This window comes from Molothrus aeneus, chromosome 1 (assembly GCF_037042795.1).
Source record: "Molothrus aeneus isolate 106 chromosome 1, BPBGC_Maene_1.0, whole genome shotgun sequence".
Taxonomy (NCBI): Eukaryota; Metazoa; Chordata; class Aves; order Passeriformes; family Icteridae; genus Molothrus; species Molothrus aeneus.
The window spans coordinates 80158526-80172922 of record NC_089646.1 but is presented as its reverse complement, the minus strand read 5'-3'; the positions used below and the strand labels follow the sequence as shown (position 1 = coordinate 80172922).

General features: G+C 35.4%; 1 long non-coding RNA gene across 1 annotated transcript in view; it reads left to right on the top strand.

Moving 5' to 3' along the window:
* The first annotated feature begins 4277 nt into the window (after positions 1-4277).
* The window catches only part of LOC136553896 (uncharacterized), a 31027-nt gene continuing 20907 nt past the window's right edge, over positions 4278-14397 (top strand). Inside the window, exons 1-2 of the long non-coding RNA XR_010783251.1 lie at positions 4278-4332; positions 6578-6681. This is a non-coding gene — a long non-coding RNA (uncharacterized lncRNA). The remainder of the gene's footprint in view (positions 4333-6577; positions 6682-14397) is intronic.

Below are 14397 nucleotides of genomic sequence, written 5' to 3'. Positions count from 1 at the left end.
TATTTTTAAAATTATTTAGCAGCTTAATATTTTCCTTAAATATATGAGACCCTTCAAAATGTTGTCCAGTATTTACTAATTTATTTTGAGAAAATGAAATTAGATGACTCAAAATGAATAATATTGCAGTTCTACAGTTTAAGCTCCTCTATTAAAATTTCCAGTATTTTCCCTAGATCAGGTGGAATTTTTTGGTGTCTAGTGGATTTGACAGATAGTCTGAGTTGAGGAACTATTGTTCATGACATTGACAAACTCATCAAACTGAAGACATTTTAAAAGTGAACTGATTATTTTGGGATGATGGCCTCTACTATTTTTGCATTATCTTTCAGGAAATTTCTCTAAATTAGATACTGATAGTTTAATTCAAGTTTTGAAAAACTATAACTGATGTATTTTTCAGTGAAGAAAAAGAGAGATGAAAAGACAGAGAGATGAAGAGATAATTGATAAAACTATTATTTTCATTTTATTTATGGCATATGTTTACTTTGTCATCTTAAATCAACTTATTGTGTGTCACCTTTAATAATTATAAATTTTATAAAGGCTGCAAATAAAATTATACAAATTGGTAAGACCAATGAAAGTTGAAGTATTAACATTTTATCATATTAAATGCAGGACAACCAGCCATTTTTTAAGGTTGCAATAGCTTAAAACTCTGTCATAGAAACTTGATAAGGTACCTGGAGTCCTGACATGATGGTCAAATGTTCTTAGGGTTGCAAAAATCTTCAAGAGATGCAATTAATTGCATCATGAATTATAGTGAGATTGTCAAAACCTCAAGACTGAATTCAATGGCCCTGCTAACTTTTCTTAAAATTATTTAAAATTACTTATTTTTTTTATGGATGATTCAGTTTTGTAATCTGTTTACTTTTTTTCCTCAAGAGCTACTGAAATGATTCCTACACATATGGTTAGACTCAATGATCCTAAATGTCTTTTCCAATGTATGTGATTCTATGATTTGACAAATTTTGCTGATTTTAGTGTTTATTTATCATTTTGAAATAAGTGAAAGTACTGTGTATCTCTGCTACAGGTGGGGAACTGGTGTATTCCTACACCCAAAAAGTCTAAAAGAGGAGTTAATTAAGAATTGCCTGAATTTTATCTGCATCTCTGAAGAGAGAGAGGTAAATTTACAAAAGAAACTAGAGAGTACAAAAAGATCATTATACTACAGCTATTTTGCTACATGAAACAAGACAAACACCTGCAACCAATCACGTCTAATGCAGACAAAATTGAAAGGATATAAAAAATAGAAAAATCAAAATTTCTCAGTATAAGAAAATAATCTACTTCTTCTATCAGTCCCAGGAAAACAAAACCATAGACAGAAAAATATGCATGAACAATAGTTTCTATGAAGTCATATTGACCAAAGAGCCCTGGGGAAGAATATGTAGAAAAGTTTCACAGGTTTATCTTTGGGAGACTTTTACTGTAGGTTGTGTTCATTACTTTATGATATGTATTAGGTTCTCTAAGTCTTGGCCTGGCTTTATAAAGCAGTTGTAATATATTTATTTTAAAAGATCATGAAAAGTTGCAGTAGCTTGATGGTAATTGACACATTATTTCTGGATCTTTACACTGGAAACAGATATCAAATGGTTTATCTTCTTGTAAAATACAATTAAATAATAATACTACATCAGAAGTTTTTATAGATGGATTTTATTTAATGGAACTTAAATCAGGTGTTTCATTCTCTTCCATTCTCTCTGAAACCTGAAAATCAAGGGAACAATATCCACAGACTAAAGATGTAATTTGTAAATTCTGATTTTGAACTGAAACAGTATTTTGGAGAGTTCTCTAAGGCTACTATTTTTTTTCTGAAATGGGTTGATGACTTTAATATTATATTTACCTTCTGTAAATTTCATTCTTCAAAAGATTAATTAAAGCACACTTAAGGTAATAAAGTGGGCTTCTGATTTCTCCTTTACATTCAATACCACTCTGTCACCTAGTCAGTCACTACTAGGAAGTGCTTTTGTGTTTTTCACAGCCCCTGGTCATGTATGTTGTACCAAATAACTTATTAACTTTGACAGACTTTTCCACCTCACTGCTCAGCATCTTTTCAAGATCATTAAAGACTAAATTAAGAATTATGGAGTCAAGTGCAAATCACTAAGGAATACTTCTGATAATCTTCCTCCCCTGTGAAATCTAACTATTTTTGCCACTTATTTTCTACCTCTTAATACGGAATTTATTTATTCATTTTAGTCCCTTCTCCAAAGTCATCTTCATCTGTTTAAGTCTTTGTTACAAGACCTTTTTCAACATGTTTTCAAGGTCAAGGTGCACTTTATCAGCCTTCTTGCATCAGTGTGGAGGCGTGCTGATTACTTTAGAGAACTGTACATTTGTAAAAACCATTATTCATTTGCAAAAGCCATATTGCTCTTCCTTAATTATTCATATTTATGAACCATAATTGTTCATATTTATTCAGATGCACATTAATTTCATTTTTCAGGCAGTTTCAGCTAATTAACATGGTGGATGCACTGAGCTATTGGTCAGTCCTCAGGTTCCCCTGCAGCTTTCTGAAATAATTGATGTCAGGATGTGTCAGTCCTGTTCTTCCACACTGTATTTGAGACAGAAGTTTGAGATTCCTGTGTTTCATCTTTAAGTCTCCCTAGAGCCTAAAAAGAAATATCAATTAGACTTGCAGATTTTTTATTCTTAATTCTATTACTTCAATAACTTCTGCTGACAGTTGAGAGTATCCTTTAATGAGTCTATAGCTAAAAACCATGGCTCAGCTCAGAAATCTCCCTGAACTTACCCAAGTTAAGCAGGGAGATAAACAAGTAATTTTTCTTCTCTGTTGTGGCCTCCTTTCCTCTGCATGCTGTTTTCATGCTTTGATTCATTTCTGTGTGCTACATATTCCCTGGAAAGCTTCCCCTTCATCCATCTTTCACATAAAATTACCCTTAAACCTGAGATTTCCTTTTGTTGAGACAAAACTGGTTTGGTTTTTTTGGAGGGGTGGGGGAGGCTATGGTTGTTGTTGGTTTGGGGGTGTTTTGTTTGTTTTTGGTTTTTTTTCAGTTATCCCTGTCGATTCATCTCCTCTCTAATAACAAAAAAGTCTACAAAAGCCTAATAAAACAAAACAGAAAATTTTCTTGAGATCAAAGGGGAGTTTTACAGGAAATGTTCCCAATCTCTTAAACCTTAGGTTTCCATTATATTAAAACTATTTGTGCTTACTAATTTAGTCCCTGCAAAACTTGCAGCTGCCACACTTCCCTTACCTTTGCTATACAGTGCACAAGTACAGAGATATAATTCATAGCATCTCTTATCTTTCTCTTAAATAGTTAATAAATTAATTGCTGCTGCAGAGCAAACACTTCTCTTTTTTACCATTCCAGCTGTGTCTTTCTTCATTCACTGGTTTCAGATGAATAATCTTTCAGCTGAAGTTTCTGTGAAATTTCCAGGGAGTTTACAATTCCCAAAGGATGCCTGTAAGAACAATATCAGCTATACTATTACAATTCTTTTCTCACTGACCTTAGGGGGTTTTTTTGTTTGTTTCTTTTTTGGGGTTTTTTTTGGTATGGTTTGGTTTTTTAGGGTTTTTTTTTTTGGTTTTTTTTTTTTTGTGTGTGTGTGTGTGTGGATTTTGCTACTTGTTGCTGGCTGCTTCAGGGCCCAGAGAGAGCGAAGCTGCTTTGTGCTAGATTAATTCCTTGGCAGTTTCTTCTCTCTTAAAGAAAATTATGACTAAGACAGGGTGCTGCATTGACAGGCACAACCTCTCTGGAGTTGCATGATGCTGCAGAGCCCCATCAGAGAGATGCAAACTCTTTTAACAAATGGTTAAAACCACATATGTAGATGATGGGCTATATTGAAAGAATGATAAATTCATGTCATCTCCACAGGCATTTCATGCAGACAATGCTTATCATTGTTTCTTGATATTTGTTCACAAGGCCAGTTACTTTTGTAGGGGAAAAACACCAAAGATTTTGATGGGAGCAGCTATAAAAATATAAGTTCACTGAAGAGAAAATAAAGATTTTTTTCCCTTTCATTAAATTTCATTTTTCCTTCCCTTTTCTTTTGAAACATTGATACTGGCCACCTGTGAATGCAGGAAACCCCAGAGAAGACAGCATTAGTGTTCAGGTGGCATCAGTAAAACCAATGACCCAAAATGTCAGCTGTGCTATTCTTGCTCTTATGCTGTCCTGGAGGGAATCTGAATCAGATGGATATGAGAACAGAGCCACACCACTCAGTGACACACAGTTAAATTTATGTAATAAGGTAAAAAAGGTGAGTAATAAGTTCTATTCTCAGATTTCTGTTCCACAGCACTCAAGTAATTCTCACGTAATTGAGGCCCTGCAGTGCAGGTCTGACAAGCACCACAGATCTGGGGCAGCATGACACTGGTCTAATTTCTTAACATGTGGCAGGTGGCCTGACCCCTTACACAGTGGTTCACCTTGGACTCAGTCTTCACAGTCTCTGTGTTAGAGTTCCCCTTGTCTCCACAGAGTTGTCTTCACCATTTAGTGTTTTCTAAAATAGATTTGATTTTGTAGTGGGCCAAAATTTTAATTTTGGGCTAATCATGTAGCACAATTTTCTTGTGTTTCCTTATATTGAAGGCCTTTTAATATTTTTTGTCTTGATTTCTATGACACTCAGGTCTCTTGTCCCCAAAAATGTTAAAAGGGTATGAATTTGGCAGCAGCAATGAAAAGTTTATGTGGCCTTTTTTGTTTTCTATAGTGGTTTGATACAGTCAGGGCTGTGAAGATATAAACAGGATCTCATTTATGTGGGCAGTGCTTTCAGGTAAGCTTCATCCCATAAGACAGACTGTGAAACAATACTTGCTGTCTTTGAAGTGAGGAAATACTTTTCTTCCCAGTCAGACTGACTGAGACTTTGGGCTTTTGTTTATGTTCCTCTGTGGTATTGAGCAGTGGCTGTTGCCTAAGCCTGTCAATGAAAGCCTGTGTTTCTCTAAATGATTCCTGCTGGAGCATAAGCCAAAGGTGTGCTCTTGCTTTCCCTCCTCCTAACAGGGCCTCTGGAAACCTCTTTTGTTTGTGGCATGATAGTCTGCACTGCTGAGACTTGAGGAAGAACTGGGATTCTTTCACATTTTTGAAAAATATTAAGCTTAAAGGATCCCAAAGAGCCAGAGGAAATGGTGCAGAAAGTGGCTAGAACCCTGGGGCAGGAAAGCTTAGCTTATTTTTTTGGGAAACATTATAATCCCTAGGTATTCTTATTTGCCTTTCCAAGCTGAAATAATTAATTGGAAAATAAATGGCTTTTGCAGAGATGACAGCTCCTCCTGATGGTAAAATATGGCAAATAACCCTGGTAAAAATCAATATGGGCAAGCTATTAAACCCCAAACTATATTTCTTATTTTAATATTTTTTTATTATTATTGAAACCTTCTCCCTTGACCATACTGTCATTTGAAATATCACCGTAATACAGGAGAAATATGGTTTTTCTATACTATTGATTGTGCTCTGCATGAGTATAAATGGTGTCACCAGATGGAAGGCAGATCAATAGGTCAGAACTTACTGATGATATAAAAATTCTTCCAGGTTTCAAGATAAATACATCAATTCTTTCAAATATGGTTGTAAAAACCTGCCCATTTTATTTTTACAAGTTGTCTTTAAGAACGAGGAAACAGTTACTTACCTTGCAGTCTATTCTGCTATGGCAGTTTTATTGTCATCCTTCTGGTATGTGATGGAAAGGGTATATATTTTCAGCATGGAAAGGTTTAAGATATGAAAACACTAAGCCCTGAATAGCCCTTCATCAAAAAGAAAATCTCACATCCAAGGTCTTTTAAGGGAAACAAAACACTGAGGTGCCATTGGAGCAAATGGATGCATGCAAGTAAGAGATTAAATAGATATTTAAAAAAAGACACATAGCTCTTCTACTCAGTCCAGTAGTGAAAACTGTCTCTACCTCAAGTCTGGCATCTTGCCTCTTATTTGCACTTAGTAGCAAAATCATCCCAAAATTTTAGATGAACAGCATTAGATGCTGCAGGATGGCATATCATAACTCTATAATCAAGAAAGCCAATGCAATGATAAATACTAAGGGTTGGCTTTAGACATAAGGTCAGCTCATCTATAGAGTATTATTTTTAGATTTTGCCCAGAAAGGATCATTATGGTACAATAAGCCTTCTCCAATGATTTAAAAACCTCTTTGTTCAGTATTCCAACTTTCTGTTATGAGAGAGACTAGACCAGCACAAGGTGACAAGGGCAGAACATTTGAATCCCACATTATTCTAGGGGACTGTTGCCAAGCCATTGTATGGGGCTATTCATCAGCAAATCAAACAAAAAAATCTTTTGAGCTAATGGACATGCATTAGTAATAAAGAGATGAAAAATAAATCACAAAAAAGTAAGAATAATAAGTGATAATAGGTAGGAATGGCCAATGCCATTTAAACTAAATGAAGAGCATGATTAACAAATCTATTTCCTTTTTTTCACCACTACTCTCCTCCCAGCTCAGCTGTTCTGTGCTTGACAACTGCAAGAGAAGAGAAAACAGATCAAAAAAACTCAAGCATGTATGACTTCTATTGATGAGAATAGATATCATAAAGAAGAAGTAAGTATTATAAGTAAAGAAGAACAAGATTGGACCCCTTTTCTAGGTTATGGCTATATTACTGAAAAATATGAGATACAGAACTCAAAAATCATTCACTACTTAGTATTTAATAAAAAACATTAATTTAATGTTAAAGTGTGGGGATGTTGGCCCAAATTCTACCCAGATTGCAATTTCAATGCCAGCAATGGAGTCTTCATCACCTCAGCTTTGCTTCAAATTTCCAGCAGGGCCTTCATCTCCCTGAAAAAAACAAACACTAGGCAAAGCCATATTTGGGTAAGTTGTCACAGGCCTTTCTTTCAAAACAGTAAATAATCTAATCGGACCAAGTATCTGTAAGTTTCCAGAAAGGTAACTTGCTTTTGTTGAATGCTACATACTTATAATCTTGATAATTTCATCAGAATGGGTTATTTTTACAGGAAAATATACTTCTGCCTCTAGATAAATGCCTATCTGTTTACTGAAAATAACAATTGGAATGCAGCAAAGATGGATTTTAAAAATTGAAGTGGTTGAAGTAAACCACTTCATGATTTGAATAAATATTCATTTGAGGAGCACAATGGCTTTTTGTGTTCCATTAAATGACCAAAAGGACCTCAAGCTTTTTCTGATGTACTTCAGAATCAAGTATTCACTTGATTCTCAAAAAGTGGCATCATGAAATAATTGCGAGTGACTTGTAAGTGAAGAGCAACAAGGCTGGTGAAGTGTCTAGAGAACAAGCCCTATGAGGGTGGCAGAGGGGACTGGGGTTGTTTAGCCTGGAGAAAAGAAGACTCAGAGGGGACCTTTTTGCTGTCTACAGCTTCTTGAAAGGTAGATGTCAGTCTCCTTACCCAGTAAAAAAGTGACCATGCAAAAAAAAGCAGCCTTAGGTTGTGCCGGAGAGGGTTTAATCCAGATATTAGAGAACATATCCTGCACCAAAAGAGCTGTCAAGCATTTGAACAATCTGCCCATGGAAGTGGAGGAGTCGCTATCCCTGGAAGTATTTAAAATGTGTGTCGATGCCGTGCTTGGGGAAATGGTTTAGTCATGGTCATGGCAGTGCTGGGTTAACAGTTGTACTCAATAATCTTAAAGGTCATTTCCAACCTAAACTATTCTAAAGAGTTCAGTTCTTTTGGATTGAACTACCCAGCAACACTCATCATGCTTCCAGCTGAATTAATAGCTTTTGTTTACAGACCTTGGTAGAGACAATTCCAAATGAATGTTGAGATTTTTGTTTTGTCGTGTTATTTGTTTCTTCCAGCTGTAGTCAGTTGGTAGCACATATTCAACGCTAAAATTTGTTAAACAGCCATTAGGAATGAATGGCATGCAGCAATTTTACAGGTAGTCAGACAAGAATAACAGTTATAACCATTATATACCTTTAAACAGCCTTAGAAGTATAGTACTGTAATTATGGAGGCTATCTCAGTGATTTCAGAAGTCTACTGAGTGTTATAATAAAGGCAGTTTATTTTTATCCTGGTTTCCTAAACAGAAAAGTTTTTTTGCAATCATGGTGTCCGTGGCCATTTATCTGTTTGTCAGTCTGTCAGTCTACCCAACAACTTTCAAACAAGGTATACAATTAAAAAAAAAAAAAGTGAAAGCACAGCTGAGGACTCAAAGCTTTTACGTTACCGCAAGCTTCATAAAAGTAAACTATTGCATAGAACAGGAAGGTTCATATTAGTGGTCCCTTGAGTGAAGATCACAGTCTCAGTACAAGAAGTCTGTCTGGCAACTGGCCCATTAGCATCTTCATTCAAATCCTCTGTAATGCCTGTTGCTGCACTTGCTGGCCACATCAAGTCATTTCAGTGAGGTAAAGAGAATATAGGGCCATATCAAGCCACAAAAAGTCCCCGTTTCTTAAAAAAAAAAAAAAAAAAAAAAGGAAATCACCTGCTTCCCTGCTTTTGTCCTTCTTGATTCTAACAGAGAATTAAGATTTTCTGTCAGTCAATAGCTCTAGAATGTCATTTATATCAGCATATTCCCTATTTTGAAATACTTTTTTTTTTCCCATGCTGAAACCTGACCTACAACTATAACTCATGGAATTATCTTTTCATTTGCTGCAGATTAATTTCAATGTAATTACAGTACAAAAGGGGCTGTTGTGATCTGAGATCATCATAGAAATAGAGGAGTTTGGAAATTAGAAAAATTGTTGGGAGACAATTATTAATGTACTATAATGCTAACCATAGTCTGATAATTGTGTTTGATATTTGACAGTGTGAAATAATCCAGAAAGCAAAATCTAGAAAAACTGGCATGATACAAGCACCTTTGACATTTTGTTCTGAAGTGTCAGTTTACAAGCCTTGCTTCTCTAAAATTCTCTGTAGGATTTAACTACAGAAGTACTCACCAACAGTGTCAGTATCAAACTCCCTTCCCCTTTCAATTTAAAACTTTCTCCTGATGCCATTTTGTGGCAATGAGTTCTTTCAGTGAATGACACACACAGTAGTACCAGACAGCTACCCTTTTTTGTCCCCTAAAAGAAATGCAAAGGGATTTACTGTTTTCTGCCATTTTTTCCCTCTGGAATTCATTGGGGTTTTTTTAATCCCAAAAGGCATTTTTATTCTTCTCTAAGATAAACCTAGACAATGGAGAAAAACTTCTTTATGGCTTTTTCACTGCTTCTGCTGATTTACATTGACTCTTACTAAGCCTGATCCTTATATGCTCTTTCCCTTTATAATTAAGGTGACCAAAACTGAAAACTGTACTGCAGTTGAGCTGTGCAGCTGGTACAGAGTTCCTTTCCCTACATAGCTGTGCCTAAATAATTTTATCTACCCCACAGTGTTCACAAGCAGTTCATCGCAACCCTTGCATTGCTTTGTGCTTGCTAGCTCTATTTTTGCATGAAAAATACTACATAATATCTTGTGTTTACATAGCTGCCCTAAAAACCTTTAGAATGTATTCTGCTGCTGCAGGCCCAAACCCTTTTCAATCATGTGAGAAGTTTTTTTTTTCTGATTATACTCTGTTCTACATCACTAATTACTGCACTGTGTTCTTCTAGTGTTGGCTTGAAAATTTGTGCCTTTCCACAGACAGGAGATACTACAAACATTTAACATTTTTTTTTTTTCCACACTGGAATTTGTGTACCTAGTTATTTGATAATTAATGCTAATTATGTATATTAGTTATCAGAAAGTGACATTAAATCAACTTTACATAAAAGGGCGAGGCTGATAGGTATGAGGTGAAACTGGATTACTCTGCAGCTGTATCCAGGCCGTCACAGAAACAGAGAAAGTTAAGGCATTGGAACAGACCTTAAAGATCATCAAGTTTCAACCCCCTGACATGGGAAAGGACACCTCCCAGTAGACCAGGTGGTTTGAGACCTTATCCAGCCTGGCTTTGAATACTGCCAGGGATGAGGCATCCACAGCCTTCCTGGGAAACCTCTTCCAATGTCTCACCACTCTCACAGTAAAGAATTTCTTCCTAATGTTTAACCCAGATTTCCCCTTTCAGTTTGTACCCATTCTCCCTTGTCCTGTCCCTAAAGTTCCTGAAGAAGAGTCCCTCTCCAGCTTCCCTGGAGGCTCCCTTCTGGTATTGGAAGTTTGCTACAAGATCTCCACACAATCTCCTCTAGGATGAACAGCCAAAATTTTCCCAACCTAGGGAAGATGCTCTAATCCACTTATTGACTTCATGACCCTCCTCTGGACTTGCTCCAACAGTTCCATGTCCTTGTTATGTTTGGGACACCAAAACTGCATGCAGTACTACAGGTGTAGTCACAGATTGGAGTAGAGGGGCAGAATCACCTCCCTTGACCTGCAGGCCAAGCCCCTTTGGATGCAGCCCAGGATTCCATTGGCTTTCTGGGCTGTGAGCACACACTGCTGGCTCAGGTTGAGTTTTTCACCAACTCTTATCCTTAAGGCCTTCTTCACAGGGCTGCTCTCAATCATTTCTCCTTCCAGCCTGCAGGTATTCCTGGGATTGCCACGAGCCGTGTGTAGGACCTTGCACTTGGCTTTGTTTTTTGCTTTCACTGCCATTGCAAGGCTCCAGAAGTTTCATTTCTATCCTGTAATGAGACATAGCAGGCAGAAGTTACCCCAGTACTTTACTCATGGCATGTACCAGCAGAGAGTCATAGCCTTTGTAGCCTTTACTCCTGTTCAGATGTACCTTGATAGGAGCAATGGAATTACTTTGGAGATCCTGTTCCTGCATGCCTGGACTCATGACCTTGTAATTTGCTTTGAAGTACAAGGATGTTGTGTGAGCCCTTCTTTCTCCTACTGTGCTTAATCACAATTCAATTATTTGAGTTTATATTGATAAAACTTGAGCTAAGTTTCCATAGCAACCATAATGATCAGAACATTGTAAAGTGATATACAAACACTCTTCGTTTTGGAAACTTAAAATGAGATGAAGCCAAGTAAAGAGCAAAGAATCAGTGGCTTACATTTACTAATTTGGAATTGGATACATCTTGCTGACCTTTACTTCAGCACCAAGTACTTGTGGATCTTTATACTACCTTTACATCTCAAGGGAAGAGACAGGACCTTTCAAAGAATGATTAATTTCTCTCTAAAGTAGCTTAGATCTGATATATGAAGTTAAGGAATATCCAGACTCAAAAATTTTTCATCTCATTGATAAATATCCTAATTTTTCACACTGCTGCATCCTTTGACTTCTAAATGATAATGCTGGCAGACATTTACCTCCTTGAAATTGGACTTCTGTTCTACGATCCACAGCTAATGACATGCAAACAAATATTCAGTTTTCCCATCTGTTAAATTGTTACAAAGGAAAAAGGAGGGTAATTGATGTATTTGAGGGCAGAGGAACACAGGATCCCAATAGGATCCTATATGAGAATAATCACCCCAAATGTAAAGTGATTATATTAACATAGCTTATATAAATATTAAAATTTATATTAAATCATCATTAGGTCTTTCATCTTAGTTTTCCATGCTAGTGGCTTAGACTGGAGGAAGTTGTCAAAGCTACAGTGTCTTTATTTAATATTAGGATGCAGGCCTTTTTCTTAGTCGCCCTTTTCAATTCAGTTAAACAAAACTAAATTTACAGTTTATTTTAGCATAAATACAGCCAAAGAAATTACATTCATAGTTTTATGTACAATTGCTCATCTTTTTGTGTCAATTGAGATTCCTCCCATGTCACTCTTCTCTCTCCATGCACTCTTTATACATATTTCTGAATTTATGACCATTTATCAACAACAAATTCTACGTTTACTCATAGATTTTCTATTCTCAATCTGGTACTGTACTCTTTAGAAGCCTTTATTTGCTTTAAATGAAAAGATCTTTAAAGAGTATCTAGGACTTCTAAATGCCTGCGGATGTTCAAATTGAAAACTTGAAACTGTAACGATGCAACTAATGACAAACTTACACCTTTCTCTGTATTTTCTACCTTAATAATGCTTATAACCATTAAAAAGTCATCTGAATTTTCTCAACTTTAAAGTTGAGAAAAGTTAGAAAGGCTTTGCTAAAAGTGTTTAGCACTTAGTTTCTGACAGAAATTATTGTTTTCCTTGGCTGTACTTTCTTCGTTTTTTTGTTTTTTGTTTGCTTTTTTTCCCAGAATTGCTTTATGTGAGCATTATTTCTGATGTCAAAACCAAGAATGTTTCAGGATTATTAGAACAGAACTTGGAAGTTCTGAGATGTTATCTAGTGTCACCAGTTTGGACATTATGCTTCATAGTTATATATGCTCAGAGCTTTCATGATTTATCAAAGAGAAGAAAGTAAAATGTGGAAACTATAAGACTGACATAGTTCATCACAAAACTTGATAGCAATAAATTGAGAATTGAAAAAGACGTGAAACAATGATTAAAGGGATTATAACAGATGAATTGTGAAAATTTTGGAGAAATTTCTATTCTAGTAGTCTAATACTTTTGAAAACTTAATGACAATAGGGTTGAAAAGCCTATTGGCAATAGTGGAAAATAACGGAAATGTTAATTGGCAGCAGCAACAAGGTTTGACTCCAATAAAGCACATAGTTGATTTAGACAATTCTAAAACATCCTGATTAGGAAATATTAACATCTGGACACTATTTACTTGTAGGAGAGTACCAAACACAAAAAAAAAGTCAGCAATAAAATGAAATATCTTGAAATTCTACCTCTCTTGCCAGCAATCCCCAGTGAAAATTATGCCAGTTGAATGTTGTCTTATATTCACTTTAGTGAAAAGAAACGAACACACTCTCTAAACTTATACCGTGCCAATTTATCTTATAGACTTCCATGCAGAAGAATTTTTTTGTTATAGTCCTTGTTAATTCTGCTGATAAAACATCTTTTCCCTGTAATTTTTTTTTAAAGATTGATTAATGAGATAACACTTTTAGGAATGGATGTGGAGGAAGAAGATAAAACTGTATTTTACAGTTTGTTCTTTGAGACAGCCAAAGAATGCTTGAAAAAACAGATTTACACACATATATATTTAGTTTTCCAGCAGAAGAAGAAGAATTGGCACATCAGTCCTGGAAGAGTGTCTGACATAATTTCTTCCTTTGAAAAAATGACATAAATATGTTCCTTAAAAAAAAAAAAGCTAAGCAAAAAAATTAAAAAGGCAATCCATTTCTCAAGTGAAAGTCAAATGAAACCAACCAAAACATGATAAGCACAGCTGAACATTTTATCTAGCTCTAAGGACTGATATGTGGGTATTTTGCAACTGTATTCCAAGCAAAGAAAGCATTTAAAAATGAAAGATACAGAATTCACATTTTACTTTCCTATATGATTTACATTTTATTTCATTATAAGAAGAATTCTTATGACAAAAGCCTAGAAACATGAAGGAGTGTTGAAGCAGATTGATCACTACTATGAATGAGTGCATTCTGGTTCAGGCAACACTGAAAATATATGCATGTCCCTTGGTCATGGAGTTAGGAAAGCATTTGTAAATACTTTAGTTTTGCATATGGTGGGTGTAGCATAATTGGTTTCAGTAAATTTTGCTTTTTTATTTGATGCAGTTCCACTGAAACCCTGTTAAAATATACCAGCTGCTATACTATAGGAACATCAACTATTTTCTAAGCTTCTCATGATAAATCTTAAGTAAATGTGTAGAGGTAAAAAGTAAATGTAAAAGAATAGGTGAAAATAAATGATTTCACATATTAGCTGAATCTCTATAATAGCCTTCTCCAGCATATGCAGCAAAGGCATCAATCAATATTTGACAGAATTGTCTGAATATTATGTGCATTGTTTATGTTGTCTATTCATGCAAATTCTACTGGATGTGTTCAATGATGTTAAATCCAATTATATTTAAACTCTTAGTACATGTGGGATGGGGGAAGAAAAAAACATGTGGGTTTTATTTGAACAGTCTTTCTTTGAAGCACAGCTAACCACAGAAAAATATGCACATTTTTAGGTAGAATTAGTTTCCTTGGACAGAAATTAAATAAATGCTCAGAGAATTAATTACACCTTATTTCTGAACTTAATTAATTGGTAGCGTGTTATCCAGATCACCATGAGACTGAATGATGCTGTTGAAAATTGAATGTATTAATTTCCTATGCAGGCAATCATTAAGGACTCTGTGAAAAAGGTACTCAGTGTCAGCACTGAAAGCTATGGTATTATTTTTAAGTAAAAATATTTCCAATTTCAGAAAT